The following is a 14,679-nucleotide window of genomic DNA, read 5'->3' as shown; positions in this document are numbered from 1 at the left end:
CAGGTGAGTAGGGAGGGTGTTCCAATACAGTTATTTGTTTACTGGCTAAAACCTCCCTCATGGACAGTGCCCTGTGAGCTGGTGCATTGTCGTGATGCAAGAGCCATGGATTGTTAATGAAAAGTTCAGGTCATTTTTGTTAAACTTTTTCATGCAGCCTTTTCAGCACTTCCTAACAGTAAACTTGGTTAACTGTTTGTCCAGTTGCTACAAATTCACAATGAATAATCCCTCAGATAGCAAAAAAGGTTAGCAACATTGTTGCAACAAGTTTGTGAACTTAATTGTCAGAACTTCATACATTCAAAAGAGAAAGATAGGAGGAGCAACAGCAGCAAGAAGAATAGGAGTAAAATCAGAAGTATCAACAGTGAGTACTATTTAAGCATTGAAAACAAGGCTTGGTATAGAAAAGAGTGAAGAGGGAAATCTGCAACACACACAAAACAATGCTGGAATTCTTTCTTTTTCTTTTCTAACTGCAAACAACAAAAATTAATTGCAAGCGGCAGCAGTAACAAGAACAAAAACCCCAAACCTTTATTAAAATAAGGTGTTAAACCAGAAGCAACGTTGTTTACTAAGAACTCCAGATGGAGATATCAGTGGCTGGGTCAGCATGTCAACAATGTCAGCAATGACTCAGGCTCCCCACCTCTTTCTCCCCATCCTTCCTCAGCATGTTGACTTTTCATCCTTATGCTTACCACACATGGTCAAGATGGCTGCTAGGCACCCCAGACATCTTTTTCCTCATGTTAGTATCACAAGCAATAAAGAAAGGAACAGTACTATGCCCGCTAGCTCTCCTTTTATGACTGTATTTTATTAAGAGGGAAAATCAGTCCCAGGAGCCCTTAGCAGGCTTCCCCTTCCATCTCATTGGCCAGATTGGGCAACATGGTTGCCCTTAGCTATAAGGAGAGCTGGGACCATAAATAAGGGCCAGAGAGGAAAGGGATTCCATAACTGGTTTATATTTACAACTATTCATCCATTGGGACTGGAAGAGGGGCCTACCTTCTCTGAGGTCAGCAGGTTTTCCTCCACAAATCAATGTTCTGTTAATAAGGGAAAAGATGGATATTAGGTAGGATACAACAAGTGAGGCTAAAAATGTGCAGCACTTGGCTTTGTTATGAAACTGAATTTAGGAGTTACTGCCTTCAGACAATACCTCTTACAGGCCTTTGCTTTTTCTGGTCTCAGTGGTTTGGTGTCACTGAAGTGAGCCTCCACGTCCTCTGAGAGGACTTTTCTTCTTGCTGTTCAGGCCTGCGTGAAATCTGCAAATGCCTTTACTGTGTATTTTTCTTCTGACTCCTACTCCTTATATCAGTTAAGTTTGGTAGAAGAAACAGACCCAAAATAAAGTGACTTAAAAAAATAGAGCAGCTTATTTCTCTCAGTACAAGTGCAGAGGTGGATAGTTCAGAGCTGGTATTGTGGCTCTGTCCACAAACTCCTCAGAGATTCAGATTTTGGTGCTTTCACATAAGGCTCTGAAAGTTGAATTTTAATCAAGATGGCTACTCTAGGAGAATCCAACACATCTGCATTCCAATCAATAGGAAAGAGGTTAGAAAAAGACAAACATATGTCCCATCAGTTTTATAAGGATGGTTGCCACATTATACTTACTACAATTAACCACCACTTGGTCACAGGGCCACATCTAGTTGCAAGGGAAGCTGAAAAATATTGTCTATTCTGAGTAGCCATGTGTCCAGCTAGGATAGGATATTCTATTAGTTAAAAGGTGAGGGTTCTATTCGTATGAAGAAAAGTGACTGGATATTGAAGGACAGCCAGCAGTGTCTGTTTTCCCCTCCTCTATTTACTTAGTTCACCTGAGCCAAGTCAGAAATTCTTTTGAAATTGAAAGTGCACTAAATCTCAGAGGAGATATAAACAGATTTCATGGAGCTGACAGCATCAAAGGGAAAAATAGTCACTAATTAAAAGCATGTTTGAAACTAGGATATACATACTCCAATTATGTAGACCTTAGGAAAGTACTTATACTTGTGGCATGAATAAATACTCATAAATATGAGTTTTAGAACTGAAAGACTAGCTAAGGATTTTCAGGAGCTATTGAATGAATGCAAGGTGTTAACTCTGTCATTTTGTGTCTGTGATATTTGTATATATAAACATAAATATTTAAATAAAAATTAAAACTTCATCAATAATTTTCATCAAAAAATTATTTTCTAGAAAATTATTTTTTGAATGTATTATGACAGCTTCCTGAACTCTTGGGACCCAATCAAAATACTTTTCTTTTGTGATAATTTTCTTAATAGACCTTTGAGATTTATCTTTAAGAAGTAATTCACAAATTAGGGTAAGCCAAAAGCAGGGGTGGGAGGGGTCAGACGAGTTTTATTTAATTTTCATTTTAACCTATTTTTCTATGCAGAGTGGTAATTAACAAATTATATTTGAAAATGAAGCATTTATGACATTGCTGTGTTTGTGTATCAAGAATATAAAATGACTTAAAATTTACCTTTTTCTATGTATTTTGAGATATGAAAAATTGACATAAAAATATCAGGATTTGTTAATATTTCAGATTTAAACTAAAGCATCTACACTAAAGGAAAGATGGAACTTACGTAATTATAGTTTTAACTGTTGCGCAGAATCCTTCACAGAAAACACACCGTATTTGACATAAACCAGAGTCAAATCCTAGAAATCAATTTCTCGTTTAAAAAATTACAATTATTCATAATAATTTACTTTGTAAAATGTAACTCTTCCTACATAACCATGAGAACAGGTGGAAAGAAAAAAAGACAATGGAAGGGGATCTATATTCTTATGAGCACAAACATAACAACGCAAAGTGTCAGCTGAAGCATGGTCATCATTGGTACTATATGAATGACTCAGAAAACCCTGATAGCTCATATCAAGAAGTTTATTGTCTTGGCTCTAGTTGTTTGTTTTAACTGCCACATATGGAATTTTAAGTGCATGCTTTTCCAGTTTTCTGAGTTCTTTTTACCCTGGATCATCAAAATGAGAAAACTCTTGTATATAAACCAACTTTTTATAACTTGTAAATATCAGAAATTACCATGCTCTTGATGTCAATCCAAGCTTTAAAATTCTATTTGAAATCTTTAATGTGAAAAAGAGGGTTTTTGTTTTTTCTGGAGGAAATTTCATCACGCCAATTTAATGCCATTTTAAAAAATCAAATTTATACTACAGTTCAACTGTTTCTCATTTTTATCATTTTACTAAAATTATTTTCACTGGAATCAATTCCTGTTCTTTTACATATAAACCTTACACTGATGTTATAATTCAGTATTATTTTTTTCTCTCCATGACAAATTATAGCCATTAGAGCTTCTGACATTATGAGCTTTCTTTTGTGTTAATTATCCAAAACCAATTTTTTTCCTACAAAAACTTTGTAGATCAAATTTTGTCAAGGAAATTAGATTTTTTTCCATTAAGTTTTAAGAAATGATAAATTTTACTGTCTATTTTTCTCAATTTTCCCTGTTTTCAATGTTACTAATCAGCAGTTATTTTTCAGTTAGTTTTTACAGTTTTAACAAAACTATGTCTGTTTTTAGCCACTGTTAATTTCATTTTGTATTGATTACTTTCATCAAATCCAGTTTTCCCTGTCAATCTAGTTACAATATCCTTGGTATTAAAATAGCAAGGCAAAAAACTCACGAACAATTCTAGGCAACTATTCTCACATGTTTAGTGACTTTATAAAACAGAATATTACAAATGGAATGGATCTTAGGAATCACTTTATTGAATCCTCTCATTTTACAAGTGAGAAAACAGGTGTGGAAAAGTTAAGTGACTTGTTGGAAGAGAAATAATGAATGCTTGAGCAAAGTGATCAGTAAGGATGGCGTCTACAGGCAGATGTGAAAATATTGCGATCAAGGTCAGGACATGTTTAGTTGGACAGTGGGACAAGGAAGAGGGACAAATCTAAGATAATCCTGGATTTGAAGCTTGGGTGACTAGGTGGGTATTGATGCCGTTTACTGAGACAGGGAATATTTGAGTAGGTTAGGTTTAAGGAAGAGGGGAAATAATGAGTTCAGTTTTAGATGTCAACTTTGAGATTTCAACTAGACACCTAAGCGGAATTTGCGTATTTCAATAAGAAAATTTTTAAAGCTTTGCACAGAGTTAGACATGAGAGTTATCAGCTTACAGGTGGTAGTCACACGAAAGTAGACAAGTCACCACCCTGGGAAAATATCCACCAAGGAGGGAAAGTTGTGGCCTACACATATATAGGGCTGTTTTCATTTTTTGTTGTTGTTGTTCAAAAGTTTTACAAAATTTGATTTAGTGACCAACATTTAATATTTGGGAGATTTTATGTAATTAGCTGTATATTGATTTCTCTTTAAAAATGAGGGGATATGACATCACTGAGCTCGCATTCCTGGTAGGCAAAAACAAACTGGAGCTGCGTAGGGAGACCATATTTTCTATCCACTAGCTTCACTCCTTTGTGTTCATTGCCTGGGCACGTAGCCTTTTGGATTTGCAGCTTATGATGTAGCATAAGAAGATCAAGGGTGAAAAAGTTAAGGAAAAAGAAAGAGGAGCTCCCTAATGGAAACTGAGGGGAGATGGTCAGGAAGGTAAGAGGAGAACCAAGAGGGCTTGGTAACAAAGAAGAAAACGGGCCAGGGTTGAAAAGAGAAGTAGCAAATCTTGTGAAGTATTAGAAACTGTTTTAACTATGTTATCCAGCTATTTGCTCAGGCCCAAAATTTAGGAGGAGGCGTTTTTCACACCTTTCTTTTCCTTATCCCCCTTATTAAATACATCAACAAGTCTGTCATATCCACCTCCAGATTATTCCTCATATTGGTCCATTTATTTCCATCATTTCCTACCTGACCATTACAAAAGCAACTATTTTCTCTGCATCCTTTCTTGCCTTCCAATAGTTCATTTTATACACAGCAGCCAGGGTGATCTTATAAAACCAGATCCTGTCACTCACGTGTTTTAAACTCTTCCCTGGCTTCTCATTACACTTCAAAAAAAATCATGCCCCTTACAATGACCTAGAAAGTCTCTCCTTGCCTTGTTGATCTCATCATCTATTCTGCCCCTAGCCTATTTTCTCACTTTCTCAAAGGCATCACATTCTGTCTTCTCCCCAAAGCTCGCAAACATGTTGGTCCTTCTCTTGGTTCATCTTCCTCCAGGTCGTTGCAGAGTTGACTGCTTCTCTCCTCAGTTCAGAGCCTCCTCAGAGGGCTCTTCTTTGACATCTCAAACTAAAAAGGCAGCCTCCCTTCTTTAGTTTTTCAGCAACTTATTTTCCTTTCACACACTAATGATCTCTAAGAAGGCATATGGATTTGTTGAGACTCAGTGTTTGCTTTCTCTACCAGAAAGTAATCTACATGAGGTTCAGCACAGTGTCTGTTTTGCTCTCCACTGTGTGCCAGATTCCGTCAGGTGCTTGACTGGTACATAGCAGGACTTTAATAAATTATGGTGGAATGAATGAGTATGTAAACAACAGTCATATACAGTAGAAGCAGAGTGAAAAAACGGAATAAAAATTGGACTTTTGAATTTCAATAACACTTTTTCTTAAGTGCCCACAAGATTTTATAATTAGGAGTAGTTTATTGGGTAACAGGGCAACCCTACAACCCCCCCAATTAACCAAACTGCTCGCGGCGTCCCTGCCCGCGCCTGCGCAGACCTCACCGCGGCGTTGCCATCCAGCTCTTCTCAAGGGGCTGGACTAGGCCCGCGACGATCCCGGCGCGCGTGGATGACGTCACGGGCGCGTGGCCCGGTAGCCCGTAGTAACCCCGAGTCTGCGGAAGTGGAGACCGTTGGGCAGGCAGCTGAGACAGGTAACCTGTGTGCTCCTTGTTGGGTCCCTGCTTTCCTCAACTCCTGCGCCACAACGGCGGTGGGGACAGTAGCATCCCGTTCTGAAGGCGATCGGGAGCCCGCTCCTACCGCGGTCTTTCTTCGGTCTTGGGGTCCCTGTTCCCTCTCAGTCGTCCCAGACTCCTAGAGGCTGAACCCGTCCTGGGTACTGGGCTGAGCGGCCACTTCCCTCCGCCCTCGCTCTCGGGGTGGTGATGGACTCTGACTCACCTCTCTCCGGTGGCACAGACCCTCCTTTATCCTGCAGTTGCCACCTCCTTCCTCTCTTGCCTCCAGGCCCATCTCACCCTCTCCTCCTGCCTCCTAGCTCCGCAGGGCTCAACTCCAGTCTTGTTTAAGCAGACAAAACAGTTTCAGATTCTGTTCATTTCCACTTGCAGCAAAACCCATCCACCACCCCGCTTCCCCGCCCCCGAGGATCAAAACTTGGTGACCTAAAGAGCATTTGTTCTTTGTCAGTCGGGAGTTTTGCTCAGTACTGCTTGTGTTTGTTGGGTAAGGGGGTGGCGCAGTAATGTCAAAATATGTTGTGATAATAAATGATTCACATGGGATCCAATCAACTGTTGAGATGGATGGAACAGTTACAACATTTCATTAAAATGTACGTTGTTCCTGGATTTCTTTTTGGTATTCAGCCAATAATGACAGTTACCCTTGCAAAGGTAACCATAAAATAAATAAGCAACAGAAACCCAGTAGGAAGGTTGAGACCGCCAAAAAATAATAGGATTCATATTGTTGGTAAAGGAATACAGGTTATCACAAAACCAACCAGAATAGATATGGAAGAAGCAGCAAGCAGGATTCTGAAACCTTTGATCTTGATGGTTTGGTTTTGTATTGTACCTTTAGTACGTTCCATTATTCATATAATTCTGAGAAGCCTAACAAATGACTTGCTAATTGGTAAGATTTGATTCTTAGATTTGGAGGACAAAGTAGAGTAAGTTTAGGGAATAGTAGTAATCACTTATTGTTGACGATGTGCTATATCCCAGGGACTGTTCAGCACTTTGCCTGTGTTTTCTCCTTCGCTCACACAGCAACCTTGTGAGTTAGGAATTACCCTCAATTTACAGAGAAGGAAGCTGAGTCGGTTCAGTGATGTGAAATTAACTTGCCAAACATTCATAGTAACTACATGGTGGAGCCAGGCTTTAAATTCAGGTTTGTGTATGACTTCAAAGCCTGTACTTTGAAAAAAATAAATAACTACTGTTAATGATAAAATTCTAGGCTTTTTACAATAGTCACACATAATTCTATGAGTTTGTTCACTCAGCTATCCAAATTATTTGACACTTTCTAATATCTTTAGTATTAAGTTCTCATACCTGGAATTCAAATACCTGGAAAACTTAATTTGTGATACACACACGCGCGTGCACACACGTGTGCATGCACCATCTTTATCTTTAAGAATGAGATAAATGGCAAATAAGATTGCTCTGTCCAACCCTTCTGTTTGGAGCCCTCAGGGAATGAATAATTTTGGATAGTTGAAAGTTTTCCCTCTTTAGAAATGAAAATCATATTTTGACTATTTTGGATGGAAAAATTTTAAGTGCACTAAACAATTCCTTTTTAAACACTAAGTTTATTGAACATATTTTAACCTTCCCTATGTCTCAGAGTAGTCATTATGAATGTCATTTATTGTCCTCCTGTGTTGTAATATGATTTCCTCAGAGCTTTTATTGTATTTGACCCCCAAACTGTTTTGCATTTAGAGTTTGCCTGTATTTTGTGTTGTTCATTTCTTAATGTCACCAAGAAATGGTAGACCATTGCAATTAAAACTAGGGACTGGGGCATCACACTTCCAGGTTTCAAGGCCTAGCTCTCCCATGTGCTAGCAAGACAGTGGGCTAGGGCAAGGTAGTTGACCCCTGTGCACCGCAGTTTCCTCATTTGTAAAATGTGAATAATAATACTTTTCTCAGAAGATTGTTCTGAGGATAAAATGAGTTAGTATATGTAAAGAGCTTAGAACAAATCAGGCTCAATATTGTGAGAGCCATATTGAGTGTTTGCTGATACTATTATCAGTCTGGTTTTGACCTTAGTTTCTTTGAAAAGTGCATTCTAGTTCTTTGAAAATTGTTATTACTTGAATGATATTTAATACATGGTAATTACCAGTTTACTAGAAAATTAAATTATCCTAACTGGAATCCCTTATCCTAAGCCATTCTGGGAAAATGTTAATTTATTCACTGTTAAATTCACTTTTATTGTGTTTTTTGTAATGCGTTATACCTTTTGCTTGGGATGTTTGGAGTTGAGAGTTCAAATATTTCATTTTCTATGTATCAAAATAATGGACTTTTAATTTCTGTTTGAATTTGGGGCATATTTCAGTGGTTTAAATTATGGTTTTACCAATACATGGGAACCCTCTCTACTTTTGAACTGAATAGCTGTTGTTACACGTCCATTTATAGTGCCCTGCACAGGTGTGCTTTTGCACTCATGTTGTCATGATTCTTTGTGGACAAATATCTCCTTATATAAACACCATTATGGATAGGCCGCACATAGTATAGGCTGTACTCAGTATAGTTCTTTCCTTCTCTCTCCCTTTAAGGAGCTAAAGAAAATGGGCTCTATCAATAAAGTGAAATGATGTACCTTATGAAAATTATAAGACGTCTCCATTTCAGGTGCACATTTTAAACCAAGTCCAGCTAAGAATTGATACGGACTCCTTTGGTATCCATAGCTAGGAACTCGAGAATAAGTGATCTGTTCTTTATTTTAATACCATTAAGGCTGGTACTCGTGTTAAAATTTCCTGTTGAAAATATAGGCTATATTTTGTAAAGATTTTTTGTTGTTGGTGTGGTAATTTATTTACTATTTTAGCCATTTTTAAGTGTACAGTTCGTTGGCATTAAGAACATTCACACCATTTAATTATCACCATTATCCATTTCCAGCATTTTTAATCATCCCAAATAGAAACTCTGTACTCATTAAACAATAACTCCCTGTTCCATCACCTTCCCCTATACCCCTTCCCTGTTTCAGCCCTGGTGACCCCTATTCTACTTTCTGCCTCTGAATTTATCTATTCTAGGTATCTTATCTAGATGGAATTATACACTATCCTTTTGTGTCTGGTTTATTTTACTTGGCATATTTTCACAGTTCATATTGTAGCATTTATCAGAATTTCATGTCTTTTTATGACTCAATAATATTTCATAGTATGTCTGCATATGCTATACTTTTGGTGCAAATTGAATTATCCTCTTATTTTTTATTTTTCTTTCTTTTAAAATTTATTTAAACTGAAAAAAAATCGTTCACCTATTTTACTTCTCCTAGCCCCCACTCTCTGTCACTGGCAACTGCCAATCTCTTCTCTGTATCTATGTGCTTGATTTTTGAAAAAAAATTATTTTTAGATTCCACATATTATAAGAGAGATCATATTTTTTGTCTTTCTCTATCTGACTAATCTCACTTAACATAATTCCCTTGAGGTCCATCCATGTTGTTGCAAATGGCAAGAATTCATTATTGTTTTATGACTGAATAATATTCCATCGTGTGTGTGTGTGTGTGTGTGTGTGTGTGTGTGACCACATGTATCACAATTTCTTTATTCATTCATCTATTGATGGACACTTAGGTTGTTTCCACATCTTGGCTATTGTAAATAATGCTGCAATGAACATGGCACTGTTTTCCTCTTCTTTGGATAAATCAGAAGTGGAATTGCTGGATCATATGGTAGTTGTATTTTTAATTTTATGAGGAACCTCCATAGTGGCTGTACCAATTTACATTCCCACCAACAGTGCGCAAGGGGGTTCCCTTTTCTCCACATGCTCACCCGCATGCACTTATTATTTCTAGTCTTTTTGATGATAGCCATTCCAACAGGTGTGAGGTGATATCTCATGGTGGCTTGATTTGTATTTCCCTGATGATTAATGATGTTGAGCATCTTTTCATGTACCTGTTGGCATCTACATGTCTTCTTTGGAAAAATGTTCAGATGTTCTGCCCACTTTTTAATCAGATTGTTTGTTTATTTTGCTATTGAGTTGTATGAGTTGTTTATATATTTTGGATATTAACCCCTTACCAGATATATGATTCACAAATATTGTCTCCCATTCAGTAGGTTGTCTTTTCATTGTGTTGATGGTTTTCTTTGCTGTGCAGAAGCTTTTTAATTTGTTGTAGTTCATTTGTTCATTTTTGCTTTTGCTTTTGGTGTCAGTTTAAAAAAAATCGCCAAGACCTGTGTCAAGGAGCTTACCACCAATGTTTTCTAGGAGGCTTAGCATCTTAGGTCTTATGTTCAAGTCTTTATTTCAAGTAAATTTTTGTATATGATATAAGATAATGGTCCAGTTTCATTTTTTTGTCTGTGGCTGTCTAATTTTCGCAGCACCATTTATTGAAGAGACTGTCCTTTCCCCATTGTATATTACGGCTCCTTTGTTGTAAATTAACTGACCATATATGTGTGCGTGTTTACTTCTGTGCTCTCTACTGGTATTCTATTCCATTCATCTGCGTGTCTGTTTTTAGGTGAATTATGCCTCTTTATGCTTCTCATTTCATGTGGTATGAACTTAATACTTGGTGATTTGATTTGACTGTGAGCTACTAGAAAATAGGAATGGAAATCTCAACCGAAATAACATTGTTAGTAAACTAAGAACAAAATACCTGGTAACAATGTTAAACTGGAACTTGAACATACATTATGGTGTTATTTTTATTTTCACGTAATATTTTGTCTAAAAATAGGAAGGACAAAAATAATGATAACATTACCTAGTATTTATATAGTATTTACAGTATGCCAGGCATTGTTCCACATGCTTTACCTGTGAAGTAGGTACTATCGTTCTGTTTCACAGATGAAGAAACTGAGGCACAGAGAAATTAAATGCGTTGTTAAAATTATGAGGCTAGTAGATGGTGAAATTGGGATTTGAACCCAGGCTGTGTGGCTCCAAATTTGATTTATCCTAAGTTTTGGGTTGACCCTTAGGTCAATATCAACTTTGCAATGTAAATTGTTTCCCTCCTACACTCTTCCACTATCCTCTCATTTCATATGATCTTTAAAACAGAACATTACTTCTGAGTTTAGGCAATGGAAGAGCAACTGAACCCAAACTCAAAAGGAAACAGGTGCCTCTCATTTGATTCGGGTGATAGCATTTTAATTGCATTCAGACTGCATTCCCACAGCTTAGTTCATATTATCTTTCTCTGAGAGACTTGTCTTTGAAAAGCAGAACTTGAAACTTTTTATGATCTCATATTGCATCTATATTGTGTGGGTGTTTGACTTTAGACATTGTACAGTTCTCACACTACTGTTTTGTGCGTAGAAAGAGCTTTTTGTTCATAATATTGTTATTGACTGTCACAATAGTTTATGGCACACTCATTTTGTTGCTAACTCATTACTCTGCGTTGCTTGATTTCTGAAGAAATTACTTTGAAAGAGCATTTTTATATATATAATCAATTTCATTATGATTTTTTCTTGGCTTATTTTTGCTTACAAATTTATTTCTTTGATACTTGCAACTGAGGGTTTAGTTTTTGAAACTGATGGGAATCAGGATATGCTTGATATATTTTGGCCACAAAGGAGATATATCAGCCCATTTATTTGGCATCAGCAATATCTTGTGTTTGTAGCAAGTATGGTGCATATTTGGAGGTATGTACTGTTTGAGTAATGTCTGGTAGAAATAGAGCTATAGAATGAGTGTTAGGGTTCTAAGCATCTTTAGATATATGTCTTTTATCCTTCATTCAGCAGTTGAGCATCTGAAGCCTGGGATGATTAAATGATTTGTTTATATTCATATGGTATTATAATCCATTAAGAAAAGACTACCAGTGTTCTGTGTGCTTTGGGATCGTACCTCATTGTACTTGTGTAGCATCCTTACTTTAAGACGGGACTCCCAAGTTTTTTACTCATATGTACTTATTATCATGCTTATAATAATGTGTTCTGGGTGAGAGGTAATGGCCTGAATTAGACAGGCTGCAGAGAGAATGACCTGATACGATGGGTCCAAGAGATACTTAGTTTAAATTGATAGTTATGTGTAGGTGAGAATAAGATCTGGGATGATCCCCAGGATTATAGCTTGGGTAACTGGGTAGATGGTGCTGTCATTCACTAGAAGAACGTAGAAATCAGGGCAGAGCATATGGATTTGAAGTGGACAGAGCATGATTGCATGGACAAGTGGGAAATATTGAAGGTCGAGTTACAGGACACACCAACATCTAAGGAGTGGGAGAAGGAAGTTGCCAAAAATGTAGGAAGATACAGAGGAGAGAATGGTGTTGCAAACACCAAAAGAGGAGAGACTTTTAAGAAGGGTTTAGTAACTTGCATTAATGCTCCAAAATTAAGGGCTGAGAGAATCTACTGAAGTTGATAACTAGGAAGTCATTTGCCCCCATGTGGAGTTTCAGTGGCGTTGTAGCGATGTGAGCCCTCAGCGGCCTGACAGTGAGGTGGAGTGTGATGGGGCTAGGAAGTGAAGACAGCTCTTTAAAGGAATTTGGCTATGAGGAGAGGGAGAAGAGTGAGAGGGAGATGTGGAAGTAGGGAAGGGTTTTGATCCATTTGTGGGTGTTTTTGTTTTTGTTTTCCTGCTAAGAAGAGATTGGAGCATTCATTTATTTCTGAGGTAAAATGAGCTGAGAAAGAGGAAGAAGTTGAGGCAGAGGATTTAGAGGGCTGGATGGTTGATGACGTAAGGTCCCAGAGGAGGGCTGGGGAGAAGGGTAAGAATAGATGTAAATAAGTTCATAGTATGCGGAAGGAATATATGGGAGTTCTTGTCTGATGGTAGCAAATCGTCTTAAGTGAAGCAGGTCAATTTGTTGATATTGAGTGTTGATTTGGTGGGGTGGGGATTGAGGGGAGTGGGAGAAGTTTCAAATAGTCACTAAGGGGAAGGGACAGGAGATGAGGGGGTGACTAGAGAGAGACATGAAGGGTTGCCTGCCTGGTAATGCTGAGAGTCCCCCTGAGGTTGGAATCTGTGAATATGTAGTGACAGCAATTTTCGTGGCTGTGTGATATTTGCTTACCTTTGTTGAGCTCAGTACACCAAGTTTAGAAGTAGAAAATTTGGATGATTCAGTTAGTTGAGGGTTAGGTTTTATAGAACAGGTGTGTCAGAGGATGAAAGGGCAAGAGAGTTGAGGTTAAATATTCTAAAAGTGAAGGCAGAAATGAACCACATTACGTAAGGAAGGCCACAGAGCAGGATTCTTAACTTCAGAAACATCTATAATTCTCTGCTGTGGGTACTGTCCTTTGCAGTGTAGGATTAGCGTCCCTGGCCTCTACTTACTGGATGCCAGTAGCTGGTCCCTCCAATTGTGACAATCAAAAATGTCTCCAGACATTGCCGAATGTCCTGTGAGGGGCAAACTCATCCCCGACTGGAAGCACTAGAGTCAGAAGGAACAGGTAGCTTGGAGACAATGGAAAAGCCAAATGACTGGAGTTTCAATGAAATAAGTAAGAGTTGGGGAATAAGCAAGAGAAAGAGCAGGGAGGACAAGAGGTCGTGTTCTGAGGTTAGACGTGGACATTAAATATTTCAGAGGTGTTGCTGACCCAAGTAATGAAAATGTCAAGAATGGACCATTGGTTTGCTAAGTGGAGTGAAGGTTGTTGGCACTGAGTAGGTAATTTTGGGAGAGAGAGAAAATAGCCTGTAGTTACGGAGCAAGTTGGAACAGTAGCGGACAGAACAGCCCAAGAGTTTCTGAAGTGAAACTAGAACTGAGACTTTTTGGATGTTTATTTCCTTACTCCGTCCACTGAGCGTTTCTCAGCTGCTTTTCTAACATGATGAGTTCCCTGAATTTGTCTCTTCCTCCTGTAGTGTTTTTAAAAATCATGGAATTGATCCAACTTGTTTTTATTAAGTGAGTAGGTTTTTTGTTTGTTTGTTTCTTTTGCTCTCTATTGTTTCATATTTATTTTTAACATAATTATATACATGTATAATGTTGACTGAGAAGTGATTACAGTGGGCTCTGAGCAGGACACAAACTACTTGTAGAAGGTGCCTTTAAACGCTATTTCCTGTGTTTGATTAATTTATACTTTTAGTGGAACTTGCTCTTTTACCTTGTTTAATGAGCTTCGTTATTCATTATTCATCGAACAAAACAGACAGAAACTCATAGATACGGAGAACAAACTGATAGTTGTCAGATGGGAGTGGGTTGGGGGCATGGGTGAAAAAGGGGAAGGGATTAAGTACAAATTGGTTGTTACAAAGTAGTCATGGGAATGTAGAGTACAGCACAGGAATATAGTCAATAATATGGTAATAACTATGTATGGTGTCATGTGGGTACTAGACTTATTGGGGGATCACTTTGTAAGTTATAGAAATGTCTAACCACTATGCTGTACACCTGAAACTAATATAATATTGCATGTCAACTGTAATTGAAAAATAAAAGAATTAAAAAATAAGTAATGGCTATTAACTGCCACCTCTTTTACAGAGCATTAAAAAAAAATCTTACACAGATAAAAGCTGACCTAGGATTTGTTATTATATCACAAGTGTTGTCATTGCAAAATAGGAAGTAGGTAGGTGGCATTAAAAGCTTTGATATTTTTACTTGATTCTCACACAAATTATATTTCATGGAAGCTGGCCAATTTGATATAGTATAAAAAGCAGCTTCTATCAAGGAATACCCTATGAT

General features: G+C 37.7%; 1 protein-coding gene across 7 annotated transcripts in view; it reads left to right on the top strand.

Moving 5' to 3' along the window:
* Window positions 1-5,765: 5,765 nt before the first annotated feature.
* The window catches only part of AOPEP (aminopeptidase O (putative)), a 348,549-nt gene continuing 339,635 nt past the window's right edge, over window positions 5,766-14,679 (top strand). For 3 of the 7 annotated variants that reach the window (XM_074330240.2, XM_019711974.3, XM_019711975.3), the window contains exon 1: window positions 5,774-5,891. The gene's annotated coding sequence lies outside the window, so the exon portion shown is untranslated. Of the gene's footprint in view, window positions 5,892-14,679 lie in introns of all 7 variants that reach the window. The other 4 variants (XR_012495672.2, XM_074330243.2, XM_074330241.2 and 1 more) reach the window with 3 other exon arrangements.

This window comes from Rhinolophus sinicus, chromosome 16, assembly GCF_057876585.1.
Source record: "Rhinolophus sinicus isolate RSI-liver-muscle chromosome 16, RSI-T2T, whole genome shotgun sequence".
NCBI classification, from domain to species: Eukaryota; Metazoa; Chordata; class Mammalia; order Chiroptera; family Rhinolophidae; genus Rhinolophus; species Rhinolophus sinicus.
The sequence above is the reverse complement of the archived record's forward strand: the minus strand, read 5'-3'. Positions and strand labels throughout refer to the sequence as shown.